Here is a 27,811-nt window from a genome sequence, read left to right on the forward strand (position 1 = left end):
AAACTCTCCAATTAAAAGATATAAATTGGCAGAATGGATCAAAAAATATGAACTATCAATATGTTGCAATAAGAAACTCATCTTAGACACAGGGACCCAAAGAAATTGAAAGTGAAAGGGTGGAAAAAATATTTCATGCAAGCTACAGCCAAAAGAAAGCAGGAGTAGCAATATTAACCTCAGATAAAATAGACTTTAAATGCAAGGATGTTATGAGAGACAAAGAAAGCCACTACATACTAATGAAAGAAGCAATTCAACAAGAAGAAATAACAATCATAAATGTTTATGCACCCAATCAAGATGCCACAAACTACATGAGAGAAACACTGGCAAAACTAAAGGAAGCAAGGGATATTTCCACAATAATTGTGGGAGACTTCAACACATCACTCTCTCCTATAGGTAGATCAACCAGACAGAAGACCAATAAGGAAACTGAAAACCTAAACAATCTGATAAATGAATTTTATTTAACAGACATATATAGAACATTACATTCCAAATCACCAGGATACACATTCTTCTCTGGTGATCACAGAACTTTCTCCAGAGTAGACCATATGCTGGGGCATAAAACAAGCCTCAATAAATTTTAAAAAAATTGAAATTATTCAAAGCACATTCTCTGACCACAACGGAATACAATTAGAAGTCAATAACCATCAGAGACTTAAAAAATTCACAAACACCTGGAGGTTAAACAACACACTCCTAAAATAAATGGTTTATAATGTAGAATTTAGGGAAACTAGCAATAGAGAGCAATTAATGAAGGGGGAATGATAACCCAATAAGAACAGATAAGCTATCATGGGTAAATTTAATGGTCTGGGAATGCCCAGGAATGACTATGGTTTGTTAATTTCTGGTGGGTATGGTAGGAACAAGTTCACAGAAATGATGCTATATTAGGTTATTTTCTTGGGGTAGAGTATGGTTTGTTTGGTATGGTTTGTTTGAAATGTTTTATTTATTGTATTTTTTTTTTGATACAGTAGATTAAAAAAAAAGAGATAATTAAAAAAAATTAAAAAACTATGCAGAGCCCCCTTGAGGAGCTGGTGGAGAATGCAGGGGTGTTGGTCTTCCCCACCTTGATGGCTGCTGATGTGCTCACAGACATGGGGGACTGGAAGTTTGATGGACTGAGCCCTCAACCACAGGACTTGCCCTTGGGAAGACTGTTGCTGCAAAGGAGAGGCTAGGCCTCCCTATTATTGTGCCTAAGAGCCTCCTCCCGAATGCCTCTTTGTTGTTCAGATGTGGCCCTCTCTCTCTAGCTAGGCCAACTTGGTAGGTGAAATCACTGCCCTCCCCTCTACGTGGGATCTGACACCCAGGAGAGTGAATCTCCCTGGCAAGGTACAATATGACTCCCAGGGAGAAATCTAGACCTGGCATCATGGGATGGAGAACATCTTCTTGACCAAAAGGGGGATGTGAAAGGAAATGAAATAAGCTTCAGTGGCAGAGAGATTCCAAAAGGAGCTGAGAGGTCACCCTGGTTGGGCACTCTTACGCACAATATAGACAACCCTTTTTAGGTTCTAATGAATTGGAGTAGCTAGCAGTAAATACCTGAAACTATCAAACTACAACCCAGAACCCATGAATCTTGGAGACGATTGTATAAAGATGTGGCTTATGAGGGGTGAAAATGTGATTGGGAAAGCCATATAGACCACACTCCCCTTTGTCCAGTTTATGGATGGATGAGTACAAAAATGGGGGGTGGGAGGGAAGGCACCCAGTGTTCTTTTTTACTTTAATTATTCTTTTTCACTTTAATTTTTATTCTTATTATTTTTGTGTGTATGGTAATGAAAACATCAAAAATTAATTTTGGTGATGAATGCACAACTATGTAATGATACTGTAAACAACTGAATGTATGCTTTGTTTTGTATGACTGCATGTTATATGAATATATCTCAATAAATATGAATTGAAGAAAAAAGGAAAGGATGTTGAATTTTGTTGAATGCATTTTCAGCATCAATCAAGACAATAATGTGATTTTTCCTTTTCATTTTGTTAATGTGTTGTATTACACCAGTTGATTTTCTTATGTTGAACACCCTTGCATGACTGGAATGAACCTCACTTGGTCATAGTGTATGATTCTTTTAATGTGCCATGGGATTTGACTTGCAAGTATTTTGTTGAGAATTCTTGGATCTATATTCATTAGGGAGATTGGTCTGTAGTTTTCATTTCTTATAGTATTCTTATCAGGTTTTGGTATTAGAGTAATGGTAGCTTCATAGAATGAGTTAGATAATGTTCCCTTTTCTTCAATTTTTTTGGAAGATTTTGAGCAGGAGTGGTAATAGTTCTTTTTGGAATGTTTGGTAAAACTCCCCTGTGAAGCCATCTGGCCCTGGGCTTTTCTTTGTAGGGAGGTTTTTGGTAACTGATTGAATCTCTTTACTTATGATTGGTTTGTTGAGATCCTTTATTTCTTTGAATCAGTATAAGTTGTTCCTGTATTTCTAGGAAATTGTCCATTTCATCTAACTCATCTAGTTTGATGGCATAATGTTGTTCATAGTATCCTCTTGTGATTTTTTTTATTTCTTTGGGGTCCATGGTAATGACCCATCCTCATTTTTCATTTTATTTATTTGCCTTTTTTCTCTTTTTGACTTTGTCAGTCTAGCTAAGGGTTTGTCAATGTTGTTGATCTTCTCAAAGAACAAACTTTTGGTTTTATTGATTCTCTGTTTTTTTTGTTTTTGTCTTTTTGTTTTTGTCATTGTTCTCTAATTCATTTATTTCCACTTCAATCTTTGTTATTTCTTTTCTTCTACTTGCTTTAGGGTTAGTTGGCTGCTCTTTCTCTAGTTTCTTCAGTTGTTTGGTTAGGTCTTTGGTTTTAGCTCTTTCTTTTTAATGTAGGTGGTTAGAGCTGTAAATTTCCTTCTCAGTACCACCTTAGCTGCATCACATAGGTTTTGATATGTTGTGTTCTCATTTTCATTAGTCTCCAGATATTTAAGGATTACTCTTGCAATTTCTTCTTTGACCCACTGATTGTTTAAGAGTGTATTGTTTAACCTCCATGTATTAGTGAAAGCTCTGGTTCTTCAGTGGTTACTGATTTCCAGCTTTGCTCCATTATGATTCAAGAAAGTGCTTTAAATAACTTCAATCTTTTAAAAATTATTGAGACCTATTTTGTGCCCCAGCATATGATCTATCCTGGAGAATGTTCCATGAGCACTTGAGAAGAATGTATATCCTGCTGTTTTGGAGTGCAACAATCTATATATATATATATATATCTGTTTCATCTAATTTGTTTATCATATTATTTAGGTTCTGTATTTCCTTATTGATCTTCTAGTTGTTCTATCTATTGAAGGAAGTGGTGTGTTGAAATTTCCCACTATTATTGTAGAAACATCTATAACTCCCTTCAGTTTTGTCAGGGATTGCCTTATGTACTTTGGAGCACCTTGATTGGGTGAATAAACAGTTATGATTGTTATTTCTTCTTGGTGAATTACCCCTTTTATTAATACATGGTGTCCTTCCTCGTCTCTTGTGACATCTTTGCATTTAGTCTATTTTGTCTGATATTAGTATAGCTACTCCACTTTCTTTTGGTTACTACTTGCGTGGAATATCTTTTTCCATCCTTTAACTTTCAACCTTTTTATACCTTCGGGTCTAAGATGAGTATCTTGTAAAGAGCATAGAGATGGATATTTTTTAATCCATTCTGAAATCTGTGTCTTTCAGTTGAGGACTGTTCTAGTTTGCTAATGCTGCCAGAATGCAAAACACCAGAGATGGATTGGCTTTTATAAAGGGGGGTTTATTTGGTTACACAGTTACAGTCTTAAGGCCATAAAGTGTCCAAGGTAACGCATCAACAATCAGGTACCTTCACTGGAGGATGGCCAATGGTGTCCGGAAAACCTCTGTTAGCTGGGAAGGCACATGGCTGGTGTCTGCTCCAGAGTTCTGGTTTCAAAATGGCTTTGTCCCAGAACGTTCCTCTCTAGGCTGCAGTTCCTCAAAAATGTTACTCTTAGTTGTACTTGGGATATTTGTCCCCTCTCAGCTTCTCTGGAATAAGAGTCTGTTTTCAACAGCCATCTTCAAACTGTCTCTCATCTGCAGCTCCTGTGCTTTCTTCAAAGTGTCCCTCTTGGCTGTAGCTCCTCTTCAAAATGTCACTATCAGCTGCACTGAGTACCTTCTGTTTGTCCACTCATTTATATGGCTCCACTGATCAAGGCCCACCCTGAATGGGTGGGGCCACCCCTCCATGGAAATATCTCATTAGAGTTATCACCTACAGTTGGGTGGGGCACATTTCCATGCAAAGAACCTAATCCAAATGTTCCAACTTAATCCCCACTAATATGTCTGCCCCACAAGATTGCATCAAAGAATACATTCGGGGTACATAATACATTCAAACCAGCACAAGGACTTTAATTCACTAAAATTCAACATTATTACTGTAAAGGCAGTTCTTGATCCAACCATCTTATCCCTTAGTTTTTATTTGTCAGATCTCTATTTGCACTGGATGCCACCAGTTCTGGGGGTGGGGGGTGGGCACTGTGTACCTCAGCAGAAAATCCGCTTGTGGGTACAATGGGTTAGGTGATTCCTAGACTCCTGTGTGAAAAGACCTTGGGCTGTGGAACTGAGAAGATCAATTTCCCCAGCCAGCAGCCAGCCCAGGAGTACTCTGCTTTTCCCCAGTCAGCAAGAGCCAGGCTGGTGTGCACCCATGGACCTCAGGGTGGGGAAGGGGCACCTGGTGTTTCAATGCTTCTCCTTCCCTTGCCCCTGCCTCTCTGCTAACTCGTGTATGCAGTGAGTGCCCTGGTCCTCCATGGAGAATGGCTGGAGGCAGCAAGACCGAGTGTCTCTCTCACTGGACAACTGTCAGATGAGCAGTGATCTGTGTCACCCTCTCCTCCTGAGGTGAGGGCTTCCCAGTCTCCCCCAAAACCACCACAGTGGCCTGTCTCAGGGATGGGGGCTAAGCACTGGGCACCACAGCAGGGTCTCTGTATGTGGATAAAATGAGATTCCCATGCCTAAACTCTAAGCTGCAAGACTGAGAGGGTCAACTCTTCTAGCCACAGCCGAAGTGTGAGTGTGCCGCTTCTCAGATTCAGCTGGCGTGGGGCGAAGGGCCTCGGGGTGGTTGCAATTGAGCACACTCACCCCAACTTCCCAGTCATAGTTTCTCCTCTTTTTCATCCAGTTCTTCACTATCTCTGGTCACCTGAACCCTGGAACTGCTGTCCCAGTCATTTTCTGCCTTTTGTTCAGTTGTTTCTGTGGTGGAAGAGTGAGCTCTGCCTATCCTACTCCTTTAAAGACAGTATCCAAGAAGGAATAAGTTGGGTTCCTCTGTTCAGATACAATAGGATAAAATATCTTATCCTTTCCAAGATCTTCCATATTCCACCCTGTTCTTTGGTTGGTAATCTAATTAAAAAAACAAAATTAGTTACTCTATCTTCTGTAATAACTTTTCTACTAAGCTTGGGAGAAGAAGTGTTTCTTTTAAGGACTGCAAAGCAATACTGTCTGTTCCATGTCAGGAAAAAATAGCAAAACTCTCTTGGTAGTACACAGTTTCTATTCACACCATTAGTACACAGCCAAACAAATGTATTTCTGCATTTCTGAGCTATATTCTAAATCCTTAACTATAAGGTATTTTCAATGTCTAATAGCAAGTGCTGAATTAGTACTTTCTGATGTATCTGAGTAATATAGCTGTTTCTTTCATACAACACAAACCTTCAGAAAATTGAGACTCATTCATAATTTTAGTTAATAATTTAATCACAACTATATATAAAATGAAAAATTCAAAAAACTCAGTTAAAATCAGCAGTTGACAATCTTCAGGATTTTGTTTTAAACTGTAGTGAGAAAATGATAGACTAACAGTCTCTTTTTTTTTAATTCAGTAAGCACCATAAGTACAAGTTCAAAATATAAACCATGGCTATTTTGTAGTGAAAAATTCCAATTTAGTCTTATAAAGGAAAAAAAATTTCAATATAGCGGGAACAAGCATGAAATAAATTAAAGAACTGATTTACAAGATAGGTGCATTGTAGGTATACATTATTTTTTAATGAAGCAAAAAATTGTTTAAAGTCAGATTCAAAGTAGAATCATCAGTAGACTGATGATGCCAAGATTCAGAAAGACTAGACTGTATATGTTTTGAAGGTATGAAAACAATAGGATCATTTATGAGTTTTTAAAAATGGGTCATCAACTGGGGCAAATCAGGCCAAAGGGTAAAGTTTGAGGCTGACTGTGTATTAAAACTTCAACTTCTATGTGAGACCAAGGGAAGAAATGTTTGTTTGGTGTAGGATCTATATTTCCTAAACAGTATAACTTCTACAGTCAGTTTGTTCAAACACCACAATCACATGGAACTTTGAATAGGAAGTGAGATATGGTAGGTCTGTATAGGTTAGAGTGAAATAGCAACACATCCCAAAGTAATTTGGGCAGAGAATAAAAATATATGTTTGGGGCCCTCCTGAGGAGCTGAGTGAGGATGCAGAGGTGTTGGACTTTATGATCTGGATTGTTGCTGATGTTCTCACAAACACTGGGGACTGACAGCTTGGAATGACAGGCCCTCTGTCTTGGAGCTTGCCCCATGGCGCTTGTTGCTGCAAAGGAGAGGCTAAACCTGCTTGTAATTGTGCCTAAGAGTCTCCCCCCGAGTGCCTCTGTTGCTCAGATATGGCTCTCTCTCTCTCTAGCTAAGCCACCTTGGCAGGTGAACTCACTGCCCTCCCCCCATGTGGGACCTGACTCCCAGGGGTGTAAATCTCCCTGGCTATGTAGGATATGACTCCCAGGGATGAATCCAGACCAGAATCGTGGGAATGAGAATATCTTCTTGACCAAAACGGGGATGCAAAATGAGACGAAATAGTTTCAATGACTGAGAGATTTCCAATGGAGTTGAGAGGTCACTCTGGTGGACATTCTTAAACACTATATAGATAACACTTTTTAGGTTTTAATGTATTGCAATAGCTAGAAGTAAATACCTGAAACTATCAAACTCCAACTCAGTAGCCTTGACTCTTGAAGACAATTGTATAACAATGTAGATTACAAGGGGTGACAGTGTGATTCTGAAAACCTTGTGGATTGCACTCCCTTTATCCAGTGTATGGATGGATGAGTAGATAAATGGGGACAAAAACTAAATGAAAAATAGGGTGGGGTGGGAGAGATGATTTGGGTGTTCTTTTTTATTTTTTATTCTTATTCTGATTCTTTCTGGTATAAGGAAAATGTTCAAAAACAGATTGGGGAGTTGGGCAAGATGGCAGCATAGAGAGGAGTGGAAGCTAAGTAGTCCCCCTGGAACAACTACAAAAAACCAGAAACAACTAGTAAATAATCCAGAGCAACTGCGGGGGGACAAACGAGACCATCCACTCATCATACACCAACCTGAATTGGGAGGAATGCCCGAGATCACAGCATAAAATCTGTAAGTAAAACCTACGGATCCAAGTTGCGAGACCCCCTCCCCCATAGCCTGAGCTGCAAAGCCTCATGGTGCCAGAGAGAAGCTCTCTCCCAGCAAGCGAATATAGCTCAGCTGAGCTCCAACTGGGGTGTTAAGTAGCGAGTGTGAACTGCTCACTACAGGTACTAATCCCCAAAAAACAGACAGAGGCTTTGGGTGATGACTGACCTTGGAGAGCCAGAGGGTCGCCTTGGACTGGGTCTGAAGGGGACTATCTGTTTCTTTTTTGGCTCAGTGGAGAGAGCCCCAGTCATTTTCAGTTTCCAGGGCTGTGACTTGGGGAAGGGTGGAGACAGCACAAGCAGAGAGAGAGACCATTGAAATGCTAATGACCTCCAGCTGGGGGGTCTGTCTTCTCTAGGAGGAAAGGGGTGGGGCCCTTTCCATTGAGAACCAGACCCCAGAGCCTAGGGGAACATAGCCATACCTCCTCACACCAGTCAAGAATTATAGGCTAACAGGCATCACCTGCTGGGCAGAAAAGCACAGTGACCTGAGGCATCAAAGGGTGGAGCAATTTCCTAAGACACACCCTCAGGGAAACCAGATACTGAATATTTCTTCCCTCTGGGACCTGAGCCTGTTCTGGTCTGGGAAAACCTGATTTGGATAACCAAGGAAACCATGCCTAGACAACAGAAAATTACAACCTATGCTAAGAAAAACAAAGTTATGGCCCAGTCAAAGGAACAAACGTACACTTCAACTGAGATACAGGAATTTAAACAACTAATGCTAAATCAATTCAAAAACTTTAGAGAAGATATTGCAAAAGAGATAGAGGCTGTAAAGGAAACACTGGGCATATATACGGCAGAAATCAAAAGTTCAAAAAAACAACTAGTAGAATCTATGGAAATGAAAGGCACAACACAACAGATGAAAGACACAATGGAAACCTACAACAGCAGATCTCAAGAGGCAGAAGAAAACACTCAGGAACTGGAGAACAAAACACCTGAAAGCCTACATGCAAAGGAGCAAATGGAGAAAAGAATGAAAATTTCCCATCTCTTATGAAAGACATAAAATTACAGATCCAAGAAGCGCAGCGTACTCCAAACAGAAGAGATATGAATAGGCCTACGCCAAGACACTTAATAATCAGATTATCAAATGTCAAAGACAAAGAGAGAATCCTGAAAGCAGCAAGAGAAAAGCGATCCATTACATACAAAGGAAGCTTAATAAGACTATGTGCGGATCTCTCAGCAGAAAGCATGGAGGCAAGAAGGAAGTGGTGTGATATATTTAAGATACTGAAAGAGAAAAACTGCCAACCAAGAATCCTATATCCAGCAAAGTTGTCCTTCAAATATGAGGGAGAGCTCAAAATATTTTCTGACAAACAGACAATGAGAGACTTTATGAACAAGACACCCGCCCTACAGGAAATACTAAAGGGAGCATTACAGAGTGATAGAAGACAGGAGTGCGTGGTTTGGAACACAGATTTGGGAGATGGTAGCACAACAATGTAAGTACACTGAACAAAGATAACTATGAATACGGTTGAGAGAGGAAGGTGGGGAGCATGTGAGACACCACAAGAAAGGAGGAAAGATAAAGACTGGGTCTGTGTAACTTGGTGAAATCTAGAGTGTTCAACAATTGTGATAAAATGTACAAATATGTTCTTTTACAAGGGAGAACAAGCAAATGTCAACCTTGCAAGGTGTTAAAAATGGGGAGGCATTGGGGGAGGGATGCAATCAGCATGAACTAGAGACTGTAACTAATAGAATCATTGTATTATGCTTCCTTTAATGTAACAAAGGTGATATACCAAGGTAAATGCAGATAAGAGGGGGGGATGGGGGAGGCACGTTAGAGACTTGACATTGGTGGTATTGTCTGATTCTTTATTCTACTTTTATTTAAGGTTATTTTTCCTTTTGCTGCTTCCTAGCTGTCATTTTTTTTCCTCTTTCTTTTGCCTCTCTACCTTCTTTGACTCTCCCTCCTGCCTTGTGGAAGAAATGTAGATGCCCTTATATAGATAGTGGTGAAGGTGGTGAACACATAAATGTATGACCATGCAGAGAACCATTGATTATTTACTTGGGATGGAATGTATGGTGAGTGAACAAAACCATATAAAAAAAAAAAAAGGGTTAATGACAAAACCTCGAGGGCAATATACTGAGTGAAATAAGCCAGACACATAAGGACAAATATTGCCGGGTCTCACTGATAGGAACTAATTATAATATGTAAACACATAGACATGAAATATAAGGTACCAAGATATAGGACGAGGCTCAAGAATGGGGAGTCGTTGCTTAGTATGAGCAGAATGTTCAATTAGGATGAACTTAAATGTTTGGAAATGAACAGGGGTGTTGGTAGCAAGATGTGAGAATAACTAACAGCGCCGAATGGTGTGTGAATGAGGTGGAAAGGGGAAGCTCAGAGTCATATACGTCACCAGAAGGAAAGTTGGAGGTCAAAAGATGGGAATGTATAAAACTGAATCCTATGGTGGGCAATGTCCATGATCAACTGTACAAATACTAGAAATCGCTTCCATGAACCAGAACAAATGTATGACAATACAGTTAGAAGTTAATAATAGAGGGGCATATAGGGAAGAACTATATACCTATTGCAAACTATATACTATAGTTAGTAGTATTTCAACATTTTTTTCATAAACAGTAACAAATGTACTATACCAATACTACGAGTCAACAATTGAGGGGGGTTTGTTAGGGATAGGGGAGGATTCGAGTTTCCTTTTCTTTTTTTCTTTTTTCATCTTTCACTTTATTTCTTGTCTGGAGTAATGAAGTTTCTAAAAATTGAACAAAAATTAAGTGTGGTGATGGATGCACAGCTGTATGAGGGTACCCAGGGGCAAGTGATTGTACACTTTGGATCTTTGAATAATTGTATGGTATCTGAACAATCTCAATAAAAATGAAAAAAAAAACAGATTGGGGTGATGAATGCACAACTATATGATGGTACTGTAAACAGCTGATTGTACACCATGGGTGATTGTATGGTACGTGAATATATCACAACAAAACTGAATTTTTTTAAAAAAAAATGGGTCATCAGTAAAAAGCTCTTGAAAGGAAACCAGCTAGAAGTTGTTAAAGAAGATAGTGCCAATCAACCTCTAGCTACAAATATTTATAGAGGTTCCCCATTATCTCAATATTCATTTTCCAAATTCTTGAATTTATAAGGTAAGATAAAAAAGTAAATCTCATCACTACTCAAAAATATTCATAATTGCACTAACCACCTATAAAATCTGCTGCCATTTAAATCTCCCAATTTATTCTTAGTAACCCCGCATTCTTTCCTCAACCTCTTTATTGCTCGGTCCATCACTGATTATCAAATGGAGCACTGAAAATACCGTGTAAGTAAAACATAAAACAATTACAAAGTAAATTAGAAAATGTAACAAATCACTAAAAGTGATGTTGGAAAAAGGAATCACGTGGAAAATCATACACAAATGCCAATATGCCAGAGTTAAACCAATTAAAAAAAGAAGAAAAGAATAATCTGCCAGGCTAAGCTTCAGAAAAGAATAATTTGAATATCAAAGCATTAATAAAGACTTTTGGGGAAATGGATAACACTGCTATCAGTTATTTGCAAAGGGATTCTCTTAGTGACTGTGCTGCAGGAATCAAACAGAAAGTGAAAGAGCAGGTCATACGGTTCTATAATTTTGTTGAGGAAGATCACAGTAAGAAAATAAACTAACTCATGATAAAAAAAAAGAAGAAGAAAATAAATATATTCCTTCATTATCTGCTATAACAGTTTAATCCTTATTCAAAATAGATTTACTTAACATGGACTTTTCTGCTACAAGTTCCCCCCTGTACTTGTGAACACTTACCCACTCCCCAAATTCCAGCAAGTATGACAGAGCATCTTGCATGATTTCTGCCTCACCATTATGTCCCTGTCTTTCTTACTAGCCACTGTGCTGGTTTGGATCTGTTACGTTCCCCAGAAAACAGCCACGTTCTTTTAATCCAGTCTTGTGGGGGCAGACTCAATTGTGTGCCGGAACTTTTGATTAGATTACTTCCATGGAGATAAGACCCCGCCCATTCAAAGTGGGTCTTAATTAGTTTACTGGTGTTCTCTATGAGAGAATAAAACACAAGAGACGTTCTGAAAAGAGCTCAGAGCTGGCACATACCCAGATGTTTGGAGATTCTAAGCTAAGAGATAAAGCGCAGAATTTGTTCCAGGGAAGCTAAGTGAGAACCCACAGATGCTTAAGGAGAAAGCCACTGGAATCAGAAGCTGCAAGCAATGCAGCCTAGGAGCAAAGGACCAGCAGATATCAGCCACGTGCCATCCCAGCTGACAGAGCTGTACCAGATGCCGTTGGTCTTTTCCTTAGAGAAGGTATCTACCTCTTGATGCCTTAATTTAAATGTTTTCATGCCTTAGAAGTGTAAATATGTGAACTAATAAACCCCCATTGTAAAAGCTAATCCATTTCTGGTATATTGCATTTGCAGCAGCTTTAGCAAACTGGAACAGCCACTGTTACTCTCTGTTCTAGTTTGCTAATGCTGCCAGAATGCAAAACACCGAAATGGATTGGTTTTTATAAAAGGGGTTTATTTGGTTAAAAAGTTACCTTTTCAAGGCCATAAAGTGACCAAGGTAAGTCATCAACAATTGGGTACCTTCCCTGGAGGATGGCCAATGGTGTCCAGAAAACCTCTGTAAGCTGGGAAGGCATGTGGCTGGCATTTGCTCCAGAGTTCTGGTTTCAAAATGGCTTTCTCCCAGGACATTCCTCTCTAGGCTGTAGTTCCTCAAAAATGTCACTCTTAGGTGCTCTAGGGGCGTTTTTCCTCTCTTAGCTTCTCCAGAGCAAAAGTCTGCTTTCAACGGCCGTCTTCAAACTGTCTCTCATCTGCAGCTCCTCTCTTCTCAGCTCCTGTGTGTTCTTCAACGTGTCCCTCTTGGCTGTAGCAAGCTTGCTCCTTCTGCCAGAGCTTATATAGTGCTCCAGTAAACTAATTAAGGCCCATGCTGAATGGGCGGGGCCACACCTCCATGGAAATTATTCAGTCAGAGTTATCACCCACAGTTGGGTGGGGAGCATTTTCATGGAAACAACCTAATCCAAACATTCCAACTTAATCCCCACTAATATGTCTGCCCATAAAGACTGCGTCAAAGTACATGGCTTTTTCTGGGGGACATAATGTATACAAACCAGTATACTCTCAAACAGCTTACAGCTTCAACTCTGCATTTGGGTAATTGAACCCACTAAGTTCAGCATTTTAGCTGAATATTTTTAAATATTTAAAAATTTTGAAATATTTAAAAAATAATTTGACATATTAATCAAAATTTGGAACACATCTATGAAGAATTTGAGAACTCGGCATCCTACAGCATAACAATTAGGTACCATTATATCTGGTTAATAATAAAATAGCTAATGCTTTAAAATTTCTGTAACTATGATGTACTATTTCATCATAAAACAAGTTTCTCACCGATTGGCCCTCATCTCTATTTCTAACTCTGTCACTATGATTTTCACTGATGAGAAGATTGGAGAAATAGAATATGACATACAGTACTAAGGGAATTTGCATTCTGTTTGAAGTTTAAACTCACATTTGCATTATCTATAATTATAAAGTGCTATTCAGAATTAAGTATTTAATGAATAGTAAAAGGTGGTAAAAGCTGCAGCAGAAAAATGTTTATAGGACATTACTGAGAAAGAACTTTACCTGACCTTTTAGCATCATTTAAAATAGCCAGAGAAGAGAGTAGAGAATGTTCCGAAAGGAATTAATGACATAAAATGTAAACAAGCAGAAATAAACAATGGCTCTTTCTAAGAGCAATGAGGTATAGTCCTGACAGGGGTGGTATCTTATTAGGAAGCAAGGGGTATAAAGATTGAGAAGAGATAATATTAAAGATTGAGAATTTTTCCTAATATTACTTCTGTGCTAAGCCCCTGGCTAAAAACAATGCTTTACCAAAAAAAAAAAAAAAAAAAAAAAAAATTGCTTTACAACTAGCAAAGTTTAGGATTCTGTTCACAGAAGGACCATTAATGTTTCTCTGCCCTTGAAATGAAAATACATATTTCTCCATCTCCCACAAGATCTTATTGAACTTCAACTCTTAAATTATACAATCTTATAGAAAATTGTTCCCTTTAAGAAATAAATACCCTTTACATCATGCACATCTGTATTTAATTAAGAATTTAAAGTTCAGATTTTGTCTCTCTGTTCTGAAAAACAGAAATCTCTATCTCCCCATTCTCTAGGCTGTGCCTTTCCTGGCCTGTAGACACCTGTCTGCTCAGAGATGGAGAGCTACTCCTGTCTGCCTCCTGCTCCTAGTTCTCCTACAGTCCATTGCAAAAGAAGAAGAGAAGAGAAGGAAAAGAGACAACATGGGCATTTCTGTGCTGAGAGTATGATTTTTTTCTTGTCATTTTTTCCTACATTTTTCTTTGGAGGAAAAAGGATGAAAAAATACTCCTTTCCTGCCTGGTTTATACTTTCTTTGACCAATGTGGTTTAAAATATACATACAGTAACTGTCTTTACATGTCCCTGGATACCTACAGGTGTTATAAACATCCTTAAATGTTGCTGTTTTAGTAGGATGATGCCTTATAAACTGTTTCTAAGAATTTTGTATCCCAATCCCTAAGAGGGTTTAATAGTTATCAAAACCTTTAAGTAACATTTTAACAGTTTTTTACTTAAATTTGAAAGGATTTCATGATCAATTTTGTGTCATAGTTATAAGCAGGACTTACAAATAAACTTCCTTTTCAAACAGTGGTTCCCATTATAACAAATGCTTGATTTTGTAGTATCCTCTACCGTCTTCAAAAAGGTCCCCATGCAACTTACAAAAATGTATACTTAAAATACATTTGTGGTTATTTAATATATTTCAGTAGATGTTATTGCATTATCCAGAACTCTCTGCACACACTGGATATTCCACAACTGTTGCTGAGTGACTGAGCATGAGCCTCTAACCCTGCAGCTGTCCTCAGTCACACAAAGAAAGTCTTATAATTGCTCATTCAGAATTATTCATTTTTAACCCACAAACACATTTCCTTTCATTTTATGTAGGCCTATTATCCAATGTTCTGAAAAACTCTAATAAAATGTGGGCTTGCATATTTGGAGAATGGAACTATTTTGTATTTTGACAACTTTTGGTTAAAAAACAAAAAACTTTATGAGTTTGGGTTTGATTTTGGGGTTGTTTTGCTGAGGTTGACTTTGAGAATGTATGTCTTTGAATTAACCACGCTCTCTTACTTTTCCCATATTAAAGGTCCTCAAAAGTCTCAATATTTGTGTAAACTGCCACTGGAGAACTCACAAATTACTGTATCCTGTAATAAGAAAAAAATGTTCTTTCTGTTTAAATCTTGGCAAGACAAGATGTGGTTAGGTAAATCTGGAAGTGATACTTCCAAAACTACATTTCCACAACCAAAGCACAATTGAAGACTTCTTACGACTTTTGCACTAATTAAGAAGTAATAGTATTCTCTAGTAAAATTGAAAATTATATAATACTTAGGGAACTGACAGATCACTTGACATTGGAGCTTTTACCCAAACTATCAAAAACTCTGTAAGAGGTGAGAAACAGTCTAATTTTGAACCTGACAATAAGAAAACAATTTTTGATGTTTCCAAATTCAAATTAAGGCAACTGTTTTGCAAATGCTACTTTCAGAGAAAAAAAGAAATTATTCTCTTTCACATATAATGGTATTTTTTGTACTGGTCTACTACCAATTATAGATGTTCTTCATTTAGGAGAAAACAATTATATTTTTTTTTCTTAGCTCCCTTTTTAAGCAAAGTAAAACATTTTGAAACTGTCAGTAAGAATTGAATGTAGAACCACATTTCTAAGAGCTTACACTTTTCCAGCTCCTGTTTTAAGCATTATATGAACTATAAAAACATGAATTATATGAATGCACTTACATGAATCATGAGAAATGTATAGCTTTCATACTCGTTTTAATGAGAAAAGCCAGGCATGTGGTTAATAAATAGCAAAGATAGGCCTCAAACCAAACTTCAGTCAGTAATCTTAATGACTACACTGGATGCTTCCCTAACGGAATGTTTAGTAGTAATTTTTGTTCCTTTGTTTTAACAATGAGAGACTATCATGTCTGATTCACAGCTTTGTCATCATGAAAGGAATATTCAAAGAAATTGGGAACAAATGATCTAAACTCTACAATTATGGGTAATCTATGCTGGTCTCTGACTAAGACCTGTAAACATTTTGTTTGTGTGTATGTAGGATAGTTTACACCATTGCTTTTAACAAGAAGATGGCTCTTACGGGTGAAGAGAAACCCTATAAATGCTTCTCATAAATCTTGCCTCAAAACACAACTTCTTACACTTGCACATATGTACCCCTATATATAATATGTATTCATATATATACCCATATAAGCACATACACAAACATTTTAATCTTAGAGAAATTGGATCCTTATCCATAGGATCTATGGAGGAAGCAAAAAGGAGAAAGCAAGAAGAAAATTTAGCACAAAACAGTTATTTGGAAAGATCTGGGACAGGGCAGAGGGAAAAAACTAACTGGCTAGCAGTTAATATTTGCTAATAATTCCTATGTGCTGGGCAATATTCTAAGTGTTTTATACATATTGGGTCATTCTGTCCTCAAAGCAAGCCTTTGAAGAAAGTAGGAGTATTATAAAATTTTATTCATATGGCTAGGAAATGGCAGAGATAAGGTCTGAATATAGTCTGTCTGGCTCCAAGCCCAAATTTTCACTATTAATAGGGTAGCTTTTTTTTTATATCAAGACTGCAACATCCTCCCAACATGTGACAATATCAAATGACTAGTATGTGTGAATAAAGGCACTGTCATGTTTATAACTAAATTGATTTATGCCAGCATGAACATTGTCCTTGTTTTATAATAAATCAACAGTAAAGATTAAAAGTTAATGAGAATGTTCATGCCCATTATAATGGCTGCTATTTTAAAAAAAAAAACAGAAAATAACAGTGTTGGAGAGGATGCAGAGAAATAGAACACACATTCATGGTTGGTGATAATGTAAAATGGTGCAGCTGCTGTGAAAGACAGTTTGGCAGTTCCTCAGAAAACTAAGTATAGCACTACTATATGACCCAGCAACCCCACTACTAGATATATACCCAAAAGAATTGAAAACAGGGTTTTGAACAGATATTTGCACACCAGTGTTCACAGTGGCATTATTCACAATTGCCAAAAAATGGAAGCAACCAAAGTATGCACCAACCAATGAATGGATAAATAAAATGTGGTATAGACACACCATGTGTTCTAGTTTGCTAATGCTGCAGAATGCAAAACACCAGAGATGGATAGGCTTTTATAAAACAGGGGTATATTTCGCTACACAGTTACAGTCTTAAGGCCACAAAGCGTCCAAGGTAACACCTCAGCAATCAGGTACCTTCACTGGAGGATGGCCAATGGTGTCTGGAAAGCCTCTGCTAGCTAAGAAGGCAGCTGGCATCTGCTTCAAAGCTCTGACATCAAAATGGCTTTCTCCCAGGACGTTCCTCTCTAGCAAGCTTGCTCCTTTTCAAAACATCACTCACAGCTGCACTCACTGAGTTCCCTCTCTCTGAGTCAGCTCATTTATATGGCTCAACTGATCAAGGCCCACCCCGAATGGGCAGGGCCACGCCTCCATGGGAACATCTCATCAAAATCGTCACCCACAGCTGGGTGGGGCACATTCCAAGCAAATCTAACCAGCACCCAGACGTCTGCCCCACAAGACTATAAAGATAATGGCATTTGCAGGACACAATACATTCAAACTGGCACACCATGGAATATTATTCAGCCATAAAAGGAATAAAGCTCTGATACATGCAACAGCATGGATGAAACCTGAAGACTTCATGTTGCATGAAATAAGCCAGACACAAAAGGACAAATATTGTATGATCTCACTGATTTGAAACAATAAGAATAAGCAAGTTCATAGAGTCAGAATGTAGATTATAGGTTACGAAGGGATAGGGTAGAGACAGGGAATGAGAAGTTAAGGCTTAAAATGTACAGGGTTCTATTTGGAATGATAGAAATGTGTTTTGGTAATGGATGGTGGTGATGGTCCAACATTGTGAACATAATTAACTGCACTGAAATATATATACATATGTGATTAAAAGGGGAAATTTTAGATTTTATATATGGTAATAGAATAAAAATTTTTTAAATCCATAGAACTGCACTACATGTTCAAGTAGCCCAAAGCTAAACCATGAACTACAGTTAATAGCACAATTATAAAAATGTGCTATCATCAATTGTTACAAATGTTCCACACCAATGTGAGATGTTAATTATAGGGTGGTGTATGCTGCAATTATGCACAATTGTTCTGTAAACTGACAACTTCCCCAATAAAGAAAAAAAAAGTTAATGAGGACTCCATTTTAAAAGAACCAAATGTAACTCTAGATTTGTGAACAGTTATTAGAAGATAACTCTGTTTCAATCATGTTTTAAATATACTGTGACTATTCTGGTTTGCTAATGCCGCCATTATGAAAAATACCAGAAATGGATTGGCTTTTATAAAGGGGGTTTATTTGGTAACAGATTTACAGTCCTAAGGCCATAAAAGCATCCAAACCAAGGCATCATCAAGAGGATACCTTCACTGAAGAACAGCCGCCAATGGCATCCGGAACACCTCTGTCAGCTGGGAAGGCACGTGGCTAGTGTCTGCTGTTCCATTGCTCCCAGGTTGCATTTCAACATGGAGTTCTCCCAGATGTCTACAGGCTTGTCTCTCTCAGCTTCTCCACAGAAAACTCAGGGATAGCATCTCCAAATGGCTCCAAGCATCTGCTTTCAACAGCCATTTCCAAATTGTGTCTCTCAACTGCTCTTAGGGTGTTTTGTCCTCTATAAGCTTCTCTGGAGCAAACTCTGGGCTAGCTTCTCAAAGCATCAGCTAGCATCTGGGCCTAGAGCTCTTTTCAAAGGACTCCAATAAATTAATCAAGACCCACCCTGAATGGGCAGGGCCAAATCTCCATGGAAACATTCAATCAAGAGATCCTACCCTAATCAGAAAGATTAATAAATTTGCCCCCACAAGATTACGTTAAAGAATATGACTTTTGGAGGACATAATGTATCCAAAGCAGCAAAACCACATAAGCCACAATGTTTAAAATGTTTAGGGATGTCCCAGATTCCTATATTTAACCACGTATCTGATTCTGAGTGACCTAATTAAATACTGAAGTCCTGCAATTTCAATCTGGTAGTCTACTGCTTAATATCAAAGGTATCTAGAGACATAATAGCAAATGAGAGAAGTTTATTTCATGGTGCATTTTACAACCAATTTCAGAAACTGATATGGATGAACCACCATCTTTCTTAAATGACCCAAGTCTTCCTTCATATACTCCCAATGCTTTTAAAATCAGTATACATTAAATAGAAGAAAATCTCTGTGAAATGATCAAAGATGTTTTACACTTGTCTCTAATAGCAGCTTTCACTGTTACTTACCTAGTTTCCCATCAAGCCTGTCATATAGTTGGTTAAATTAGAAGACATCATTTATACTCAATGTAAAAAAAAAATGTTTTATTTCCCTTATATTACGGTGACTGAAGAAAAGGAGACTTAGTTAAAGGATTCTGAAGAGTGGGATGATAGACACTGGCTGCACCAGCCCTGAATACTTTAGCTTTATATAAAATTCATATACATATATATTTATTTATATATTAAATATATATAAACAATTTGTGAAAAGTAGAATTTCATTACTGTTTTAATATATATCACTCTACCTTTGAGTTTAAGCATTTTTATATAGATCGGTTCATTTAACTTTCCTCTTCTGTGAGTTGCTGATTCATATGTTTGACTTTGCCTATTTTTCTATTATAAAATTTTTTTTGACTGCCAATTAGCAGGAGTATCATTTCATCTGTCATATATGTTGGTTTTGTCTTTGACTTTGCTTATGTTATCTTTTGCCTTAAAAATATTTATTTTCTATAGTTAACTTTGCCCATTTCATTTTTTTCCTTATGAGGCTCCTTTTAGAAATGTCTTCCTATCCAATGTTTTCTTAAAGTTATTAAGGTAGTTATACTTTAAATATAATTCAGTTATAGTCAAAATAATAATAATTTATTTTAATTCATCCAAAATTTGTTTACTCCTTTGAAATGAATTGCCAATTTTGCCATTATCATTATTAAATAAACCATTCCTTTTCCATTCATAAAAATTCTCAGTCAGGTTGCATTTTTATTGACAAATGAACTTCTATACCTACATAATGTTACACAAATTTTTAAATGGATAAACTAAATTAACTTTTGGAATACAAAACTAGAAAGTTACTTTTAAAAAGTTCTTTAAAAAATAACTAGACAGTTATTTTTTAAGGAAATTGGTATATCAAGTAGATAAGAATTATGACAAATATCATATAACTCAGAGCTATTTAAATTTATCAGAATTCATATTTTTAAGCAAAGTGCACAAAGCAGCACATTGAAGAACACTTAATAAGTTGAATCTTGAAAATAATATATATATACATATATAAAATGAACACTGTTAAAAAGAATTGAAAAGAGAGAGGCACAAGATGGCAGCATACAGAGGAGTGAAATTTAGTTAGTCCCCTGGAGCAGCTAACAACCAACCAGGAACAACTAGTAAATTGTCTGGAATAACTGCTGGGGGACAACCGTAACTGTCCACACATTGTATGCCAACCTGGATTTGGTGGAATGGCTGAGATTGCAGCATAAAATCTCTAAGTAAAAACTGCAGACCCATGCCAGTGGCCCCTTCCTCCCATGGCAGGCTGAGCTCCAAAACCTCGCTGTGGGAGACACCAGCAGTCCCTGTTGGGAGCAAGTGAATATAGCTCAGTCCAGCTCCAACTGGAGTCTTAACAAACAAAGGTAGACTGCTGAATACAAGGTACAAACATAGACAAACCCCCAACAAGCAGACAGAGGCTTTTAGCAATGACTGACCTCAAAGAGCCAGAAAATTTTGGTGTCCTGGGAAAGGGAGCCCAGGAGACCAGGTGTTCTCTCTGACCAATAGGCAAAACTGGGGAGGCTGTGGACTGGCTCTGAAAGGGGGCTTTCTTTCCCTTTTTCTCTCTCTCAACCTGAGTCACCCAGTGGAGAGAGCCTCATCCATTTTCAGTTCGCAGCACTCTGACCCAGATAGGGATGGAGATAACAGAGTCAGAGAGACAAAGAAGCAATTCAAATGCAGAAGATAACTCCCTAGGGGGTGTATCTACCCTAAGAGGAAGGAGGTGGGGTCCACTTCTACTGCTGCCTTCCCTTCAGAACTCAGACCCCAGAGCCTGTGGGAAAACAGCCAAAACATAAACTAAAGGGCCACACCTCCTGACACCAGTCCAGAGCAACAGGCTGACAGGTACCACCTGCTGGGCAGGTTAGGAAAAGTACAGTGGCTAGAGACCTCACAGGAAGGTCTGTCAATCTCTAAGACACAACCTCAGGGAGACTTGAAACTGAATATAACCCTATTCTGAGACCTGAACCTGTTTTGGTCTGGGAAAATCTGATTTGGGTAACCAAGGAAACCAGATGCCTAGACAACAGAAAACTATAAACTACACTAGGAAAAACAAAGAAATGGCCCAGTCAGAGGAATAAACTTACACCTCAATCAAGATACGGTTGAGATATTGTTTCACTTTAATGAAACAATCAAATATTTTCAAAGAAATATGCTAAATCAAATCAACAAGTTCAGGCAAGATATGGCAAAAGAGATGAAGGATATAAAGAAAACAATGGGTGAATATAAGGTAGAAATTGAAAGTTCAAAAAAACAACTGGCAGAAATCTATGGAGATGAAAGGCACAGCACAAGAGATGAAAAATGCAATGGAGACATACAACAGCAGATCTCAAGAGGCAGAAGAAAACACTCAGGAACTGGAGAACAAGATACCTGAAAGCCTACACACAAAAGAACAGATAGGGAAAAGAATGGAAAAATATGAGCAACATTGCAGGAAACTGAATGACTACATGAAGCACATGAATGTACATGTCATGGGTGTCCCAGAAGGAGAAGAGAAGAGAAAAGGGGCAGAAGCAATAATAGAGGAAATAATCACTGAAAATTTCCCATCTCTTATGAAAGACAAAATTACAGATCCAATTAGCACAGATACCCAAACAGAATAGATATGAATAAACCTACACCAAGACACTTAATAATCAGATTATCAAACATCAAAGACAAAGAGAGAATTCTGAAAGCAGCAAGAGAAAAGTGATCCATCATATACAAAGGAAGCTTGATAAGACTATGGGTGGATTTCTCGGTAGAAACCATAGAGGCAAGAAGGAAGCGGTGTGATATATTTAAGATACTGAAAGAGAAAAACTGTCAACCAAGAATCCTATATCTGACAAAACTGTCCTTCAAATATGAGGGAGAGTTAAAATATTCTCTGACAAACAATGACAGAGTTTGTGAACAAGATACCTGCTCTACAGGAAATACTAAAGGGAGCACTGCAGACAGATAAGAAAAGACAGGAGTGAGAGGTTTGGAACACAATTTTTGGTGATGGTAGCACAACAATGTAAGTACACTCAACAAAGATGACTGTGAGTATGGCTGAAAGAGGAAGGTTAGGAGCATGTGGGACACCAGAAGGAAAGAGGAAAAATAAAGACTGCGACTGTATAACTCAGTGAAACCTAGAGTGCACAACAATTGTGACAAAATGTACAAATATGTTTTTACATGAGGGAGAACAAATGAATGTCAACCTTGCAAGATGTTAAAAATGGGGTGTTAATGGGGGAAAAAATACAATAAATGCAAACTAAAAAAAAAAATAATTTAAGAATGCTGCCCAAATTCTTTTAAAATTCTGTCTTTTATATCTGGCAACAAAATTAAAATTTAAAATCCAGAAAATATTGAAAAAATATTAAGAATGTTGAGAAATACTGCAATATTTTACTAAAGAAGGAAAGGAATATTAGTAATAAATATTTGGGTTTTTTGTTTTTCAGATAATTTTTAAATGTTCTCTCTAACATTTCTGAAATATATTTTATAGTTTTAGATAAACTAAGAATATACTTTATATAAATGAGCTTAAAATAAGATTATTGCTTATTTCCTCAAAAAATAAAACTAACATAATATCAAATTCTTAAGCTATTCCACCAAACCACTTATGTAAAAATGGCTAAAAACAACCTTCTGAATAATAAAAACAAAACAACACTGCTTCACAGATTTTTAACTATCCTGGGCTGCTTTTTGTCAAGGAGAATGAAGACCCTATTCTTGCTTTTAGACTCCAGCCCTGACTAGCACCTTGTGCTCTCTAAGATTCAGCTATAAAATGGAGAAGGAGGACTAGCTGACCTATGAGAATCCTTTAAACTCAAAATTATATTCCAAGTGGTTTAGAATGCTTGCTTTCAGAAGACAAGCTGGGTACAGAAAAAAATGTATGCTTAAAAAATAAAGAACTGTGATATATTTATCTACAAAACACTTTTCTTCAAAACTATGTTATTCACTTCAAAACTTAGCTTGTTTTCTTGCAAATTAATAGCTTATGCTTTGAAAAGACAATGAAACTGTGTATACCAATATGAAAACTTAGTTAAAAATATTAAAAGACCCTTCCAAGTTTAGATGGATTTGCACTGATCCTTTACCTCCCACATTGGGATTTTCTGTCTCTGCAATTCAAGAGTTAGGTAGCTGTGGAGGAAACAGAACGAGGAATTGCATGAAGTTATTCTGTCAGATCCTAGTGATTATACACTTACAAAGAAATAAATAATCTTGAAAACATGTTTAGAAGGTGTGACAGTTTGAATGTATTATGTCCCCCAGAAAAAAGCCATATTCTTTGATGCAGTCTTGTGGGGCAGACATTTTGGTGCTGATTAGATGGAAATCCTTTGAGTGTTTCCATGGAGATGTGACCCACCCAAATGTAGATGATAACTCTGAAGAGATAATTTCCAAGGAGGTGTGGCCCCGCCCATTCAGCATGGGCCTTGATTGCAGGAGCAGTATATAAGCTCAGACAGAAGGAGCCAGCTTGCTACAGCCAAGAGGGACACTTTGAAGAATGCACTAGAACTGACAGAGGAGCTTCAGTTTACAGAGACACTTTGGAGATGGCCTAGGAAAGCAGACTTTTGCTCTGGAGAGGCTAAGAGAGGACAAGCACCCGAAGAGCAACTAAGAGTGACATTTTTGAGGAGCTGAAGCCTAGAGAGGAATGTCCTGGGAGAAAGCCATTTGAAACCAGAACTTTGGAGCAGACACCAGCCAGGTGCCTTCCCAGCTAAAAGAGGTTTTCCGGGCGCCATTGGCTATCTTCCAGCGAGTGTACCCAATTGTTGATGTGTTACCTTGGACACCTCATGGCTGTAAGACTGTAACTATGTAACCAAATAAACCCCCTTTTATAAAAGCCAGTCCATCTCTGGTGTTTTGCATTCCAGCAGCATTAGCAAACTAGAACAGAAGGCAAGAGACAAGTTTCAAGAAAATAAAATTGCTGGGTATTTCTTTTAAAGAACAACAACAACAAAATTCATCATGGATATTCAAAGTCTTCCAAGCTTTTAAGGTTAATTTGTGTGGCTGAGCAAGTCATGGTGAGTTACTTTTTCATGAACTTCATGAATTCTCCTTTGGGTGTTTTATGAACTAAGGGCATTGCCCCAAGTATGCAGATACTTCCTTGTATAATTTTGTTAAAAATCAATAAAAAGACCAGAGTTAAACCTTTGTGCTTATGGGACTATAGAAGACCATCTAGGCATTTTTAGCAACTTGCTAAACACATCATGACCCTAAAATTTAGTATTTGTCTTTTGTTTCATAATATATTTATTTCCATCATTACACAACTGTAAGTTATAAAGAAAAAGAAAGCATATTAATTCTTAGATGATCCCCAGTTGAGCATGAACCAAAGTAGTGGTTCTGACATTTCACAGCCACAAATACCTTTGGTGTTTGAGTTATCTGAAAACAATTTGCTGGCAATTGGATTTCCATATAATTTGACCCAAAAGTATTAGAAGAGAGGGACAAAGGGAAAGGGACATGTGCCATTTCTTGCAGAGTCAGGGACTTCTGAGTGATAGGAGACAACTCCTAATTTGGGGAGAGAGGGAACATATTTGTCAGTTTCTCAAAGGTTCATCTATTGTAAATCCCATACTTCTTTGACAAGAGAGATTTCTCATTCTGTTAGTGATTTCCCTTCACTTTCCTCAGCCCCTGGGCTTCCGGAGGTCTAGGATTGGCATCCTTGGGTAGAGAACCCTTCAAAATGGCTTCACACCAACTCCTTCCCAAGCATCAAGATGCAAAACTTATACATCATTCCTACACAATATATGTCATTGCAGCTCACTCCCATTCTATTCTCTAACTCTCTGTGATCAGGCAGGGCTGTCAATCAACTTATTGACTATTTAAATCCATGAAACATCCCCACAGTAAAAATCAGGCCAGTGCTTGCTCGACCAAACAACTGGACACCCAAACCTGGTGAAGTTGATACACAAACTTAACTATCACATTCCACACTTTGTCAACTTGGCACCCATACACATCCCTTCAAACCTTAAACTCTACATAAAAACAATAATAGTCATATTTTTGCATAACAATACTCTACTGTCCTGTGTACAACTGTAAATGCACTAACTTTTCCCAGAAAAGGGCACTAATCTGTGGGTAATAGTCACTCAAATTTGATATCCTATAACTTAAATGTTGTGACATGAAGTTAATACAATTTGTGTCATTTGGTGAGATAAAAGGAAGAAAAGAAAGATATTTGCTTCACATACATATACAAACATACTTATCACCAAACATGGAAGAAATATTCATAACCATTACAGTCTTCATCTCTGTAACTGCTCATGTGGTTGTATCTCATAATTATAACTCCCTTCTTCCACTACCCATTCCATATTCCCTTTACCTTCAGCAAGCACCTTAGCTGGCCATGGTTCTTAGCCTGGTGGGGTGACACAAACATTCATTCCTGAAGTTTTTGGGCCATTGGTAGTCATGCCTGGATTGGGTTGTTGCAATTTCCCATTTACTTTGATTGCAGAACATGGTAGTATTAAGAGATGCCTAGGGGATATCCTGTATGCTAGGCAAATTCTTCTTCACCTCCATTGTGTAGTAGCAATATTGATAATCAGCAATCATCCCAGAAAATATGGTAATTCTCTTCTTTGCCTGTTTATTCAGAAGTATGAGGAACCCGAAGTGACCAGGTGGCAGTCTTAACTTCCAGTTCAATGGAATCATTGTATATCCTGGTGGAAGTACTCCTCCTTTTAGAACTAAGACCTATAGACCAGCCGAGCTTAAGGTTGCAGGGACAGGAAGGAAAAATTCCTCTAGTAGATCACTAGGGGTAATAGTAAGTGGTCCCACTTCCATTTCTACCCCATGATTCTTGGACCCATGAATCCTGGCTATGGGAAGAAACAGCACCATAGAATGGATACTGATATAGAGCATACAGCCTCCTATATAAGAATATGGCCCCAACACTGCAAGGTATTGACACCCAGTTGGCATGATAATTGAGTCTTTAAAAAGCCCTTCCATATTTCTATCAATCCAGCTGTGTCAGAATGATGAAGAACATGGCAGGACCAGTGAATTCCATGAGCATGTTCCTAGTCCTTCACTTCATTTGCTGTGAGGTGGATCCCTTGAGCAGATGCAATACTGTGTGGAATACCATTATGTTGGACAAGGTATTCTTTAACTTCATGGATGGTAGTTTTGACGAAAGCATTGTGTTCAGGGACAGCAAAGCCATATCCAGAGTATGTGTTTATTCCAATTAGAAAAAAAATGCTGCCCCTTCCACAATGGAAGTTGTCCAATGTAATCAATCTTCCACCAGGTAGCAGGCTGGTCACTTTGGGGAATGTTAGGGACCAAGGGTTGGTCACTGCTGCTGGCAGATTGGGCATTCAGCAGTGGCTGTGGACAGGTCAGCCTCAGTGAGTGGAAGTCCATGTTGCTGAGCCCATGCATAACCTCCATTCCTTCCACCAACAGATACTTTGTTCCTGAGCCCATTGGGCAATGACAAGAGTGGCCAGGGAAAGAGGCCACAAAATAGGTCATCTTATCCGCTTGATTAAAATCTTCCTCTGCTGAAGTCACCCTCTGGTGAACGTTCACATAAGACAAATATCTTCATGTTTATTGCCCACTCAGAATGGTCTATCCACATACCTCTCCCCTAGACCTCTCTGTCACCAATTTTCCAATCATGTTCCTTCCAAGTCTCTGATCATTGGTGACAGCCCATGAATCAGTATTCAAATGCACTTCCAGCCATTTTCCTTCCATGCAAAATGAACAACCAGGTGCACTGCTCAAAGTTCTGCCCACTGAGAGGATTTCCCTTCACAACTGTTCTTTATAGATGTCCCAGAAAGGGGTGGTAGAGCTACAGCTCTCCATTTTTGGGTGGTACCTGTATATTGTGCAGAACCATCTGCAAACCAGGTCTAAATTGTCTCTTCCTCTGTCAACTGAGGCCAAAGATGTGGACTGGGAAAGAGAAGATAATGTGGCAGGGGTGGGGGCCATGCACATTTGGACCACATCCTCATATAACTTACTTGTGCCTTCAGGACCTGCTCAAGTCCTATCATGTACATAATACTTCCATTTTATGATGGAGTGCTGCTGTGCACACCCGATGTTTTGGCTTGGTGGGTCAGACAACACCAAGTTCATGATAGGCAACTAATGTTTCATGGTAACTTGGTGGCCCATGGTTAAGGGTTCAGCCTCTATATTAAGGCCCACTAGCAGGCCAAAAGTCATTTCTCAAAAGGAGAATAGTTATCTGTAGAAGATGGCAAAGCTTTGCTCCAAAATTGTAAGGATCTGAGTTGTGGCTCTCCTATAGGGGCCTGTCAGATGCTCCAGACAGCATCTCTATTTGTTACTGACAATTATAGCCCCATTGGATCCACTGGATCATATAGCCCAAGTGGCAGCTGCTTGCATTGGAGCCTGGGACTATTGCAGAGTCTTCTCTAGTTCCAGTCCCTACTCAAAACTAGCAGCTTTAAGGTCACTTGGTAAATG

This window comes from Choloepus didactylus, chromosome 5, assembly GCF_015220235.1.
Source record: "Choloepus didactylus isolate mChoDid1 chromosome 5, mChoDid1.pri, whole genome shotgun sequence".
In the NCBI taxonomy this organism is placed as follows: domain Eukaryota; kingdom Metazoa; phylum Chordata; class Mammalia; order Pilosa; family Megalonychidae; genus Choloepus; species Choloepus didactylus.